This window comes from Crassostrea angulata, chromosome 8 (assembly GCF_025612915.1).
Source record: "Crassostrea angulata isolate pt1a10 chromosome 8, ASM2561291v2, whole genome shotgun sequence".
Lineage (NCBI taxonomy): Eukaryota > Metazoa > Mollusca > Bivalvia > Ostreida > Ostreidae > Magallana > Magallana angulata.
Window position 1 is genome coordinate 58,572,373 of NC_069118.1, and position 16,186 is coordinate 58,588,558.

At 33.0% G+C, this 16,186-nt stretch overlaps 1 long non-coding RNA gene across 1 annotated transcript; it reads left to right on the top strand.

The window, feature by feature from the left end:
• The first annotated feature begins 12,184 nt into the window (after positions 1 to 12,184).
• LOC128159820 (uncharacterized) lies at positions 12,185 to 14,576 on the top strand. Its single transcript, XR_008240184.1, has 2 exons — positions 12,185 to 12,497; positions 14,278 to 14,576. It is a non-coding gene; the product is annotated as an uncharacterized LOC128159820 (long non-coding RNA).
• Positions 14,577 to 16,186: the final 1,610 nt, after the last annotated feature.

A 16,186-nucleotide genomic window follows, 5' to 3' on the forward strand; every position in this document is an offset into this window, starting at 1 on the left:
TATTATTTATTTGTTTTAAATATCAATATAACTATATTTTGAATTCAATACAATACTGAAGGCATGTGATATTGAAAATTAGAACTGGTTTTATTTTGAGGGGAAAGTAAAAGGTCCAGAATAACATGGCATTACTGCATTTGTGGGAAGGGGTTTTTAATCTCAACATTGCCAGATAAAAGTATGCAAATCAAATGCTAGGTTTATAGAAACGTTTGGCCTGAACATATTCGTCTTAAATTTCTTTAAATACACTCACGATTTGACGAAAAATTGTTTTAATGCATCTTTTTTTCGTGACCTCTAAATAGCACTGAATATAAAGACAATGATGCGTTTTATTTGTAGTTTTCATGACTTACCTGCACCTATCTATCCATTTCTTCCTTTCCCTAACATCAGTTGGGAATCTAAACAAACTGCATGTCTGCTTTCCGCCAGTGCGATGCGTACAACCGATTGCGAAACAATACACCATTGCACAGGAATGTTGCTACGAACGCTGATGTACCCGGAAGTTGGAAAACGAAAGTGAAAGTAAACGAGACTTACAGACCCTATTTGGCTCAGACTTCACATAAGCAGAGCGTTTGAGTAAAGGGTGAAAGGGTGTGTAGTGACCTTGAACCTATTTTCAGTGAAAAGAAACTGTGAAGGTCATAGCAGAATTATATTTTTAAAAATCCTTGTCCGGAGTATATCTTCTCTCCCTTTGCTCCATTCAGCCTCATACTTCACCTACATGATGCCTTTGATCAAAATATATGCAATGACCTCGAATGATATTTGTAGATGAAGAGTCAAGGTCATATCAGATCACACAAAAATCCATATTTTAAGAGCATTGATATACTCTCCTTTTAGCCCCTATTTGGGTAATATTTTACCTTTACAGAGTTTATTGGTTAATGGCGTGCAGTGACCTTGAACCAAGTCTGTCAATGTGAAGCCAAGGTCATAGCAGATCTTTTTAAAATTAGTTTTAGACAGTAGATTATTTTCCAAATATGCTTAATCTTGGTCAGATTGAACAAAAATGCATGTATGTTAGGGGGAATGAAATTGAACTAAAAGTTCTATGCCAGCTGGAAAAATTTCAAGTTATAGGTCAAGGTCAAAGCAGAATTCTCTGAAATATCATAAGCGGGGCCCTTTGAAATGTTCACCATTTCAATGATGTCTGTTTCATAGTAATTTTACATAAAAAATATTCACAGAGGTACAGTAAAGTAAACTTTACATCGATAAGTTTCTGACAATTAATGACGCAACGAGCACACAGTACGAAAGGTCAACCCTTTGAAAAGCAGTGAAGAGAAAAAGTTGCTCAGAATTATGTTTTAAAGAAAATTGATTTTTTACGTAAATTTTAATTTTGCATTCTGGGTTAAGAAACAAGATGTTAGTTCAAGGTAAAGTAAACTTGTAGTCTGGTACCCTTCCCACAATTCCGTTCGCGCACTCTCTACAATGTAGTCTGGTACCCTTCCCACAATTCCGTTCGCGCACTCTCTTCAATGTAGAGAGTGCGCGAACGGAATTGTGGGAAGGGTACCAGACTAAGTAAACTTGTTCCTAAAATGAAGTCAAATTTGTTAGGTCGTACTTAAACACATTGTTTTTTTTTGTTAAGTCGTTCTTGAAATGGTTAAGGGTTTTTGGTTAAGTCGTACTTAAAAACATTCGGATTATGTTAAGTTGTACCAAGAATCATTCGATTTTTTTTATCTTTTTGTACTTAGGTTTCTTTGTTACTAGATAAAGAACTCTGCTTCTTAGACGTACTTCTAGCGTTCGACATTAGCGGAAAACCCACTCGTTGCTTTGCAACGAGCTTTGCTCTAGTTATTTTTTTTTTCCCGCAAATTTTGTGCACGAGATTTCTCGAACATTTTTTGTCTGATTGCTATGAAACTTTCAGGGTATGTAGATGATATTAATATCTCTAGACGTTTTTTTCAAATTTTTAAAATTCACTTCCGGTTATGAGTTATTGCCCTTTAATTGAAATTTGGGGGGGTCTTTTGTCCAGAGTTGATCTCGGGAACTACAGATGATAGATGCATGAAATTTGGCGAAATTGTCGGTAACATTTTATAGTTTTGCTGGCATGAAAATTTTGGTAATTTCTTTGTTAGTTTTTGAGCTATTTGTCGCCAAAGTTTAAGATTTTTTCGGGGCTGAAATTTTGTTGCTTTTTGTATTATAACCTTTAAACTAAAAATGTTTTGTTAATACATATAGAACAAAAGTTGTTAAGAAAAACGAGAGCTTTCATTTAAAATTAAGAAAAAAGGGCTGGCCCCTATAATTAGGGGTCAGCAGCTCATACACGTATTTTTCTGATAGCAAAAATCGTTATCATTTTATGAAAAAAAATTAATTCAGTTATTGTTAATATATTAAATAATGTCATTTGGTATCAAATTAAACAAGTTCTGTGCTATATTTTTTTTCAAATTTCATAAAACAAATATGTGAGAATCGTACATGAACGAGTTAATATGTCTACATAGACACACAAGCGAACAAATGCCACATTAAGGCCCAGGGATTTACTGCATTACGCTGTGTTGCGTCTTAGATATATTGTTGTGATTCAATTTCATTTTTTTCATCTATATCATTTATGAATTCAATGAACACACATTATTTAAACGTTCTATGTGCAACTATTTGTCGGGGCGCCCCTGTTTGTAACCCCCGCGCGCGCGCCGAATGTAAACAGTAACGAACGGCATTGTAGAAAAGAGAGAGCCGTAATGCAGAAGAGAAGTTGTGTATTCTTTCGGTGTACACATGCATTTTCAAGTTACTGTGAAACATATGAACATGCACAGGGAACAATACTACATATTTGTATAAGGAGGGATATGTTCTCGTGTGAATCGTTTACGAGGAAATTCTGACAGCCACACTTCTGTCGACGATCAGGCGTTGATAAGCTACGAGTAATAAAGGAGAAAAGATGGACATTAAAGTGTGTGATTTATCAGGTCTAGGCAACCTCCGTTTTTGGAGGATAGATTTTATCCTCCGTTTTTGGAGGATAGATGTATGCGCCCCCTGGTGGATCTTTTCAGATGAAGGGCAATTAACTCTGTTTTTACAAAGGGAGTTAACTATGAATAAAATATAATTATTAAACTATAAAAATATCACCTTATTTAGCTATTAATAATTATAATTATTGATAATATTTAATAAATATTTAAGTTTAAATAATTGCAGGGCTGATTTTAAAGAAAAAAATTTTATGTGAAGACTCTCACATTTTTTTTCAATATTGTGGATAATTGATATCTATAAATGGTATCATTTTGATTAATAAAATTTAACAATGTCTTTTTGTGTGAAGGGATTAAATTTAAATGATACTTAATAACATGTGAATTAATTAGAATAAGAGCTACAAAGTTCCTAAGGTATATGCAAACATTTACTTTGTACATGTACAATATAGCAGATCAAGATATCTATTGTGTGTCTCTAAACGTGAATGAACTAATTAATGTTTTAATGAGTAATAAACATCACTATTTTGTGATTTTTATTAAATGAAACATGTAAATAGTCTATGTCATTCGTAAAACTGAACACAGGAAGTACACACTTTCAAGGCATATTGTGAAAATACTATACATAGAATTTCAAATCGCCGCATACAATCATTAGTTTATTCCCTTAACTTTAATTCCCATATGGTCTGGTGCTTGCATTTTCTCATTAAAGATATGCACGAAGCCTTTGAAATATACCCATGCTATCCTCCAAAAATGGAGGATAATTTCACCCACAATGCAAAGTGACTTTCCATATATGGCAAAAATCAGCAGCCATCTTGAAATTGAGCTATCCTCCAAAAACGGAGGTTGCCTAGACCTGTTTATGTGGATGTTACTGAAGAAGGTGAGGCTTTTACTCCTTTTAAAGTTTCTTGTTAACTGGTTAAAATTTAGTATATAGTATAGATGTACATGTAAGTACGTGCACACTGTTAGATGTTTTTGTTATGGTGTGGGTGTTTGTTTACTAACGTGTAATTTTTACATGTTTCATGGATGTTTAGACTCGCTCGAGGTTCATGGGGGACTGGAAAGGGTAACTGAATTTATCTATTTAACAAAATAACAGATTGTGAATTTTCAACTCAAAATTCAAAGCAGGGTCTAATTAGAAACATATCATATATTCTTGTGCAGAAGACTCCAAATGTAGTCATGAATACCCTGTAGACATAACTTCAAATAAATAAAATTGTATACTTCAGACTTCAGAGTTAAAACATGACTTTAATATCTTTATGATGCCGATCATTGTATCATTAAAGAGGTTTAGCAGACCAACGGGTACCCGGTACATGTACTTGTACATGTAGGTTACAAGTTAGAACTATGCCTACCATTCTACCAGTTCACATAATTTTTCTTGTTTAGCAGTTATGATGTGTACTTAAATTGTCCTTGTTAATGTTTTAAATGTAATTTTTTATTCTCTTTTTTTAATCTGACTACTGGCAGTACTGGCGTGCGAGCAGTTCTCGCCGAGGACCATTTCTCGCTGGTGCACTGTTACATCATACTTTCGTATGTAATTTTATGTGTTGATAAAATGACGTAACAATGCACTGGTGAGAAATGGTACTCGGCGAGAACTGATCGCACGCCAAAATTGATTAATTACAGACAAAAACCGAAGGTTGCGAGTGTTATGTTTTATTGAACAACATTGTTTAAAATAATTCTTTATATATGTGACGATCAGACCGGTTTGAATACCAGTGCCAGATAGCTCAGTTGGTAGAGCACCTGACTAGAGATTCAGGGGGCCCAGGTTCAAATCCCGGTTTGGTCCTTCATTATTTCTCCCATCCTGTTACAATATTGGTGTTGTGACCAACCCCTGGAACTAACAGGTTAACTCGATCCTGCCAGGGATGATCTTCGAGGGTGAAGATCATTTAAGGGGGAGGAATGTGACAGTCAGACTGGTTTGAATACCGGTGCCAGATACATGTAGCTCAGTTGGTAGAGCACTTGACTAGAGATTCAGAGGGCCAGGTTCGAATCCCACTTTGTTCCGTCGTTATTTCTCCCATCTTTTACATATACATGTATATCAGATATATGACAGATGATTAAGGTCATCACATGTTTTGCAAGATGCAATAAGTGTTAAAAACCTTTACTTTACAACAGAATACATTTAAGTGAATATTTATGTTTCTTGTTATTATTTGGTGTGGTTTTCTTGACAGTGTCGCATAAACAATTTACCCGCTCCTAAAACACAAACTTTCTTTTTATGGATTCAGCTTACCGCTGATTGGCTGCTGTTGCAGCAAACAAATAAGATATGCACGCACAAAACACAATGAACTTATCAGAGAATGAGTTGAGTTTATTTAAACTGTTGGAATTTGGGTATTTTTTTTTAAAATGTTTACTTGTGACAAAACATATATGTGGTACATACAGCTGTAGCTTTATGAAGAAAATTTTGGTTAGACCATATATACCTATCGTGCAAGTAAATGATATTTACAAAAAACTTGCAATTTATGGCGCACGAAATATACGCTAGTTTTATAAAGATTGACATACATGTAATGTACCACATTCTTTGAAAAATAATCTATTAAAAATTCTTCATTAAGTTTACTCTTACATGTTTTATGCGTATTACACGTAGTATTGTTTTTAAAACATGTAATTTATAAGAAAATAAACAAAAACCCTCGCTAAATTTATTTGCAAAAAAAAAAAACACAGTAGAATTGATAAAAAATGGTATACCAGAAGCTAATACCAGTACATGTACTTTGACGCTGTTCGGTGGGTAATATTCGTTTGTAATTGACGAATTGAAATATTGACTGTTGCACTACAAGTACGGTAATAAACTCTCTCTCTCTCTCTCTCAAACTCTCTCTCTTTCTCAATTTGATAAGTGTTTATACCTATGAAAATTTTTTAATATTATATTATGACTTGATATGCAAATTTTTGATCTTGTACTGCCTAAATGTTATGTCATGTATTGGGATATGTCATACTTATTACACTGCATGGTCAGTGTATTTTTTACAGAAATACTATGCATATGTTAATGTAAACACAGCTATTACTAGAACATGTATGTAAACACAGCTAATTATTTTTTTTATTTATTTCAGCTCAAAACAGACTCTTGTTACCACATGGCTTTTACCGGTACCTGTTGATTCTTGTGGGTCAGCTCCTGAGATTAACCTGTCACCTCTATCCACATGCATATTCCTTGTGTTCTACAGACTATTTACCGGTAATTCAAATTAAATCCGATAATGCATGAACAATAATGGAACTTGAAGAAAGCATCATGCCATGTTGTGGTTTGTGTTTGATAAGAAATTATGAAAACAAAATTAAGGCTGTTTAAAGAAATTCATAATTGCTGTGAAAATTTGTTTTTCAATAAAAGTATACAATTATGTTTCCTTTATTTTTTATTTCATAAAGATATTTAGATGTGTTTACATAATTGAACCCCCCCCCCCTATTTAATTGTCTGCATTAAGATTACATGTAGGATATGTAAATGTACATTTGACTTTGAAATAACATCTGCTATGATAATTACTTTTGAAATGAACAAGAAACAACCTATTTCTACCTTTCTAAGGTATATATGCATAAAAAAGTAGAAAAACATGTCAAATTTGAACATTTTTCATTGAAATCAACTCTGTCTCCAGCTACCTGGGTGTGTTTGAATTTAATTCTAATTTAAGGCAGATGTCTAACTTGTAGGTTGTAATTACTGTTTTAGCATGGTTAGAAGAAGACTAGAAATCAGAATAGATTAGATATTCACTAAATATGATTGTTAGCTTACTTTTTTCATGAAAACAAGAAATCACAAGCAGGACAGCTGTCTATTTGTTAATTAAAATGGTACAAATCATACAATAAACAAATAAAGATCAAATTTTAGAATCATTGATGATTGTTTTCAAATATGTGTGAGAAATGACTCAAGGAAATTGCCACACGTTTCATAAAATTAGGTAAAACATTTCAAACCATGACTTTTTATGAAAATCAAAAGATTGGGGGGTGGGGGGTATACATGTAAGGGTATTTCTAAGTGATGTGAAGCTTTTATCATGATTATATCATGTAGGCATATGTTGTATTGAATAAGGTTTCTTTTAAAGGTGGTTGAACAAAAGTTGACCTCTAAAAGGTCAGGTAAAGATGTTTTACTATGGAGAACCCTGTAAATCTGTGTTTACTAAAGGAAATTGGAAATGGTGGGTTCACTTAAATGGCCATATTTTTATTAAACCTCAATGGAATTGGCAATATGTGGTATTCTTTTTCTCAGAATTGCATTAGCTTTCTTATTCTAAGACAAACCGTCTTTTCATAAAAATGTTAGTGTACTAAGTTAAAGATACAAGGAACAGTTTCGGATAAAGTACCGTCAATATTTTTGTAAAATTGAGAGTGACTGTACTTGAAGGTTTATCATTGTTGCGTAGATTCATGAAATGAATTTTAATGATTATCAATAGTTAGAGGGATGTCTCTTGTTGGAATTGGTATGCAATATTAAGGCCCCTAATTTTAAGTACATGAGAAGCAGAAATAAATTGTGAAACTTGCAGCTATGACAGATATGTTGACTTTACAGTGAAATTGAAGGTTACAAACGGGAGGTTATATAACATGAAATGTAGGTGGATGTGATATTATATGCCTATTTAGTATTTACTGGGTATGAGGACAATAGCAAGTTTATTGTCCCCCAAGACAGCAACTATTTAATGAGGCAAAGCCAAGGGAAATAGTTGCTGTGGAATGGGACAATAAACTTGCTATTGTCCGAATAGTCAGTTAATTGGTATTTCATTATACAGAAAACTTTATTTGTCAGGGATGCAGAATTTCTGGATGATAAACAAAGTAGAGTTAAATCAAACTTTGTATTTAATGCGGCGATCTTATTAGGTCAGAGGTGTTCCGAGTATAAGGTGATATGGGACACTTCCATGTTGTGACGTATTGTTTATCGAAATAAACAATAAAATAAAGTGTAATTATATAAGTACATGTAGTTTCTTTTCAAATATGGTCACCTAACTCCTTAGCACAGTGGGTTAGAGGGTTTACTAGGAACCTGTAAGTCATGAGTTCGAATCCCGCTGGGGTTTTTACAATTTTTACCTTTTCAAATATTTTTATACCCCCGCAAACGAAGTTTAGGGGGGTATATTGGTTTCACCCTGTCCGTCTGTCCGTCTGTCCGTCTGTCTGTCTGTCCGTCTGTCCGTCTGTCTGTAGACGCAACTTTGTCCCCCCTATAGAATTTTTTATTACTGCATGGAACAGTTTGAAAATTTGTACATATGTTGAACACCATCTGAAGATGTGCACCTGCAATTTTTTTTAAGATCAGACAAGATTTAATGATTTTATGACATTTTTCATTTTCCTTATTCTATATATTGTACACTAATGTTGAAAAGTAAGGGAGGTAATCCTTACAGATTTTATTAATTAATTAATAGAAAACACTCTAAAATATATTTATATAAATACATCCAGATGGAGTTTTTTGTCTTTATGTCTTAATTAATAAAAAAAAAATTATTTTTTTTAAGTATTCTATCAACTGACAATGCAAAGTTTTTGTTTGTCAATGATAAATTCTTAGGAGCTAATGAGAACATCAAAGACAAGTGTGGCTGAATTCATTTGTCCCAAGGGAGCCATTATCTGAGCCATGGTTCAGATGGAGCATGTGTTTAGGGGAAATTGATAATCTGTAAAATGGGTGATGGTTTTGGGGCTATTTTAAAACTGTTTCATGTAAACCAAAAGGTCTATCATTATAAGGAAATAAATAATATAATTATTAATAAAGAAGTTAAACTATTTGTAGAGGTTGTTTAAATTTATTTGTCAAGTAATTTGATGAAGTGACCCTATTGAGCATTAATTTAAATGAAATTCAAAATTACTGATATGATTGTAGTGTTTTGGCAATTTAAAATTGTTAGTAATATTAAATTTTCTTTTTTACATATTTTTACATAGTATGGTAATTATGGTAATGTTTTGGGAGTTTATTAAATTTAACAAGCTCATCAAAGAAAATCATAGTCCTATGGGATCAATTTTCTGATATGGAGTTCAATTGTGCCATAGGAGAAAGTGAGGAAAATTTGAAACAACTAATTGCATCTGTCAAGACTCTTATAAGAAAGATATTGAAAGTTTTATCAACAGAAGAGCATTGCTTGGCTACCGGTATTTCTATTCACTGCAAAGGGAGGGGTTTTTGTCATTTTGTTGGTTTTTCTTTAAATCAATTAAATTAAAAAAATATATCATCAAATACATACATTTGTAAATGTATTACTGTTATAGATATGTATTTACAGTGAAATTCTGACAATTTTGATTTTTCTTTGTTAACTATTTTTTTTTTTTACAATTCTAGAATTTTTTTTTTTATGTGTTCCAAACCTTAATTATTATTCAATTCAATTATTTGTCCCATTTGAAATTAGCCTAGCGGGGGTATTAGTCCCATTAGGACAGTTCTAGTTAAAAGCTATTTTTTGGTTAAATATTGTAAAATTTGAAAATTCTAAACCGGTGAAAAGTTTTCAATTATATAGTACTTTAATCCACATTAATATCGACAGATGTCCCATACCACCTTAAAAAGGAGGGAAATCAAATTCTGCTGATGAATGGTTTTGATGACTATTCACCATGGGCAGATAGCATGGATACTATTTTAAATTAGATAAAAAGGCATGTTTATGCGGGCGCCTTCTAGTGATCAATTTGTCCGTCTGTCCATCCGAGATGGCTTGACAGGAGCATAGCTTCTCTCCCCTTGGCCCAATCTGGCTCATACCTCATCCACAGGGTTCCTTTGGTTGAAGGATGTGCAGTGACCTTGAACCATGTTTTTAGGTATAAGGTTAAGGTCATAGCAGAATTATATATATAAAATCCTTGTCTGGGGCATATCTTTTTTCCCTTTGGTCCAATCTGGCTAATACTCACAGAGTGTCTCTATGGTTACACGATGTGCAGTGAACTTGCATGAAATTTCTAGGTAACGGGTGAAGATCATATCGGATCATGCAAAAATCCTTTTTTGAGAGCATATATAATTTCTACTAACCCCTATTTGGCTCAGACTTCACATAAGCAGAGCTTTTGAGTAAAGGGTGAAAGGGTGTGTAGTGACCTTGAACCTATTTTCAGTGAAAAGAAACTGTGAAGGTCATACCAGAATTATGTTTTTAAAAATCCTTGTCCGGAGTATATCTTCTCTCCCTTTGCTCCATTCAGCCTCATACTTCACCCACATGATGCCTTTGTTCAAAATATATGCAATGACCTCGAATGATATTTGTAGATGAAGAGTCAAGGTCATATCAGATCACACAAAAATCCATATTTTAAGAGCATAGATATACTCTCCTTTTAGCCCCTATTTGGCTAATATTTTACCTTTAAAGAGTTTATTGGTTAATGGCGTGCAGTGACCTTGAACCAAGTCTGTCAATGTGAAGGTCATAGCAGATCTTTTTAAAATTAGTTTTAAATAGTAGATTATTTTCCAAATATGCTTAATCTTGGTCAGATTGAACAAAAATGCATGTATGTTAGGGGGAATGAAATTGAATCAAAACTTCTATGCCAGCTGGAAAAATTTCAAGTTATAGGTCAAGGTCAAAGCAGAATTCTCTGAAATAACATAAGCGGGGCCCTTTGAAATGTTCACCATTTCAATGTTGTCTGGTTCATAGTAATTTTACATAGAAAATATTCACAGAAGTACAATAAAGTAAACTTAACATCGATAAGTTTCTGACAATTAATGACGCAACGAGCACACAGTACGAAAGGTCAACCTTTTGAAAAGCAGTGAAGAGGAAAAGTTGCTCAGAATTATGTTTTAAACAAAATTGATTTTTTACATAAATTTTTAATTTTGCATTCTGGGTTAAGAAAAAAGATGTAAGTTCAAGGTAAAGTAAACTTGTACCTAAAATGAAGTCAAATTTGTTAAGTCGTACTTAAACACATTGTTTTTTTTGTTAAGTCGTTCTTGAAATGGTTAAGGGTTTTTGGTTAAGTCGTACTTAAAAACATTCGGATCATGTTAAGTTGTACCAAGAATCATTCGATTTTTTTTATCATTTTGTACTTAGGTTTCTTTGTTTCTAGATTAAGAACTCTGCTTCTTAGACGTACTTCTAGCGTTGCTTTCGACATTAGCGGAAAACCCACTCGTTGCTTTGCAACGAGCTTTGCTCTAGTTATTTTTTTTTTTCCCGCAAATTTTGTGCACGAGATTTCTCGAACATGTTTTGTCTGATTGCTATGAAACTTTCAGGGTATGTAGATGATATTAATATCTCTAGATGTTTTTTTCTAATTTTTAAAATTCACTTCCGGTTATGAGTTATTGCCCTTTAATTGAAAATTGGGGGGTCTTTTGTCCAGAGTTGATCTCGGGAACTACAGATGATAGATGCATGAAATTTGGCGAAATTGTCGGTAACATTTTATAATTTTGCTGGCATGAAAATTTTGGTAATTTCTTTGTTAGTTTTTGAGCTATTCGTCGCCAAAGTTTAAGATTTTTTCGGGGCTGAAATTTTGTTGCTTTTTGTATTATAACCTTTAAACTAAAAATATTTTGTTAATACATATAGAACAAAAGTTGTTTAGAATAACGAGAGCTTTCATTTAAAATTAAGAAAAAAGGGCTGGCCCCTATAATCAGGGGTCAGCAGCTCATACACGTATTTTTCTGATAGCAAAAATCGTTATCATTTTATGAAAAAAAATTAATTTAGTTATTGTTAATATATTAAATAATGTCATTTGGTATCAAATTAAACAAGTTCTGACCTATATTTTTTTTCAAATTTCATAAAACAAATATGTGAGAATCGTACATGAACGAGTTAATATGTCTACATAGACACACAAGCGAACAAATGCCACATTAAGGCCCAGGCATTTACTGCATTACGTTGTGTTGCGTCTTAGATAAATTGTTGTGATTCAATTTCATTTTTTTCATCTATATCATTTATGAATTCAATGAACACACATTATTTAAACGTTCTATGTGCAACTATTTGGGGGCGCCCCTGTTTGTGACCCCCGCGCGCGCGCCGAATGTAAACAGTAACGAACGGCATTGTAGAAAAGAGAGAGCCGTAATGCAGAAGAGAAGTTGTGTATTCTTTCGGTGTACACATGCATTTTCAATTTGCTGTGAAACATATGAACATGCACAGGGAACAATACTACATATTTGTTTAAGGAGGATATTTTTCTCGTGTGAATCGTTTACGAGGAAATTCTGACAGCCACACTTCTGTCGACGATCAGCCGTTGATAAGCTACGAGTAATAAAGGAGAAAAGATGGACATTAAAGTGTGTGATTTATGTGGATGTTACTGAAGAAGGTGAGGCTTTTACTCCTTTTAAAGTTTCTTGTTAACTGGTTAAACTTTAGTATATAGTATAGATGTACATGTAAGTACGTGCACACTGTTAGATGTTTTTGTTATGGTGTGGGTGTTTGTTTACTAACGTGTAATTTTTACATGTTTCATGGGTGTTTAGACTCGCTCGAGGTTCATGGGGGACTGGAAAGGGTAACTGAATTTATCTATTTAAAAAAATAACAGATTGTGAATTTTCAACTCAAAATTCAAAGCAGGGTCTAATTAGAAACATATCATATATTCTTGTGCAGAGGTCTCCAAATGTAGTCATGAATACCCTGTAGACATAACTTCAAGTAAATAAAATTGTATACTTCAGACTTCAGAGTTAAAACATGACTTTGATATCTTTATGATGCCGATCATTGATAGCTCAGTTGGTAGAGCACCTGACTAGAGATTCAGGGGGCCCAGGTTCAAATCCCTTCATTATTTCTCCCATCCTGTTACAATATTGGTGTTGTGACCAACCCCTGGAACGAACAGGTTAACTCGATCCTGCCAGGGATGATCTTCAAGGGTGAAGATCATTTAAGGGGGAGGAATGTGACAGTCAGACTGGTTTGAATACCGGTGCCAGATACATGTAGCTCAGTTGTTAGAGCACTTGACTAGAGATTCAGAGGGCCAGGTTCGAATCCCACTTTGTTCCGTCGTTATTTCTCCCATCTTTTACATATACATGTATATCAGATATATGACAGATGATTAAGGTCATCACATGTTTTGCAAGATGCAATAAGTGTTAAAAACCTTTACTTTACAACAGAATACATTTAAGTGAATATTTATGTTTCTTGTTATTATTTGGTGTGGTTTTCTTGACAGTGTCGCATAAACAATTTACCCGCTCCTAAAACACAAACTTTCTTTTTGTGGATTCAGCTTACCGCTGATTGGCTGCTGTTGCAGCAGACAAATAAGATATGCACGCACAAAACACAATGAACTTATCAGAGAATGAGTTGAGTTTATTTAAACTGTTGGAATTTGGGTATTTTTTTTAAAAATGTATACTTGTGACAAAACATATATGTGGTACCTACAGCTGTAGCTTTATGAAGAAAATTTTGGTTAGACCATATATACCTATCATGCAAGTAAATGATATTTACAAAAAACTTGCAATTTATGGCGCACGAAATATACGCTAGTTTTATAAAGATTGACATACATTTAATGTACCACATTCTTTGAAAAATAATCTATTAAAAATTCTTCATTAAGTTTACTCATACATGTTTTATGCTTATTACACGTAGTATTGTTTTTAAAACATGTAATTTATAAGAAAATAAACAAAAACCCTCGCTAAATTTATTTGCAAACAAAATATACACAGTAGAATTGATAAAAAATGGTATACCAGAAGCTAATACCAGTACATGTACTTTGACGCTGTTCGGTGGGTAATATTCGTTTGTAATACGAATTGAAATATTGACTGTTGCACTACAAGTATGGTAATAAACTCTCTCTCTCTCAAACTCTCTCTCTTTCTCAATTTGATAAGTGTTTATACCTATGAAAATTTTTTAATATTATATTATGACTTGATATGCAAATTTTTGATCTTGTACTGCCTAAATGTTATGTCATGTATTGGGATATGTCATACTTATTACACTGCATGGTCAGTGTATTTTTTACAGAAATACTATGCATATGTTAATGTAAACACAGCTATTACTAGTACATGTATGTAAACACAGCTAATTATTTTTTTTATTTATTTCAGCTCAAAACAGACTCTTGTTACCACATGGCTTTTACCGGTACCTGTTGATTCTTGTGGGTCAGCTCCGGAGATTAACCTGTCACCTCTATCCACATGCATATTCCTTGTGTTCTACAGACTATTTACCGGTAATTCAAATTAAATCCAATAATGCATGAACAGTAATGGAACTTGAAGAAAGCATCATGCCATGTTGTGGTTTGTGTTTGATAAGAAATTATGAAAACAAAATTAAGGCTGTTTAAAGAAATTCATAATTGCTGTGAAAATTTGTTTTTCAATAAAAGTATACAATTATGTTTCCTTTATTTTTTATTTCATAAAGATATTTAGATGTGTTTACATAATTGAAACCCCCCCCCCCCTCTATTTAATTGTCTGCATTAAGATTACATGTAGGATATGTAAATGTACATTTGACTTTGAAATAACATCTGCTATGATAATTACTTTTGAAATGAACAAGAAACAACCTATTTCTACCTTTCTAAGGTATATATGCATAAAAAAGTAGAAAAACATGTCAAATTTGAACATTTTTCATTGAAATCAACTCTGTCTCCAGCTACCTGGGTGTGTTTGAATTTAATTCTAATTTAAGGCAGATGTCTAACTTGTAGGTTGTAACTTACTGTTTTAGCATGGTTAGAAGAAGACTAGAAATCAGAATAGATTAGATATTCACTAAATATGATTGTTAGCTTACTTTTTTCATGAAAACAAGAAATCACAAGCAGGACAGCTGTCTATTTGTTAATTAAAATGGTACAAATCATACAATAAACAAATAAAGATCACATTTTAGAATCATTGATGATTGTTTTCAAATATGTGTGAGAAATGACTCAAGGAAATTGCCACATGTTTCATAAAATTAGGTAAAACATTTCAAACCATGACTTTTTATGAAAATCAAAAGATTGGGGGGTGGGGGGTATACATGTAAGGGTATTTCTAAGTGATGTGAAGCTTTTATCATGATTATATCATGTAGGCATATGTTGTATTGAATAAGGTTTCTTTTTAAAGGTGGTTGAACAAAAGTTGACCTCTAAAAGGTCAGATAAAGATGTTTTACTATGGAGAACCCTGTAAATCTGTGTTTACTAAAGGAAATTGGAAATGGTGGGTTCACTTAAATGGCCATATTTTTATTAAACCTCAATGGAATTGGCAATATGTGGTATTCTTTTTCTCAGAATTGCATTAGCTTTCTTATTCTAAGACAAACCGTCTTTTCATAAAAATGTTAGTGTACTAAGTTAAAGATACAAGGAACAGTTTCGGATAAAGTACCGTCAATATTTTTGTAAAATTGAGAGTGACTGTACTTGAAGGTTTATCATTGTTGCGTAGATTCATGAAATGAATTTTAATGATTACCAATAGTAGAGGGATGTCTCTTGTTGGAATTGGTAAGCAATATTAAGGCCCCTAATTTTAAGTACATGAGAAGCAGAAATAAATTGTGAAACTTGCAGCTATGACAGATATGTTGACTTTACAGTGAAATTGAAGGTTACAAACGGGAGGTTATATAACATGAAATGTAGGTGGATGGGATATTATATGCCTATTTAGTATTTACTGGGTATGAGGACAATAGCAAGTTTATTGTCCCCCAAGACAGCAAATATTTAATGAGGCAAAGCCAAGGAAAATAGTAGCTGTTGAATGGGACAATAAACTTGCTATTGTCTGAATAGTCAGTTAATTGGTATTTCATTATACAGAAGAAAACTTTATTTGTCAGCGATGCAGAATTTCTTGATGATAAACAAATTAGAGTTAAATCAAACTTTGTATTTAATGCGGCGATCTTATTAGGTCAGAGGTGTTCTGAGTTTAAGGTGAAATGGGACACTTCCATGTTGTGACGTATTGTTTATCGAAATAAACAATAAAATAA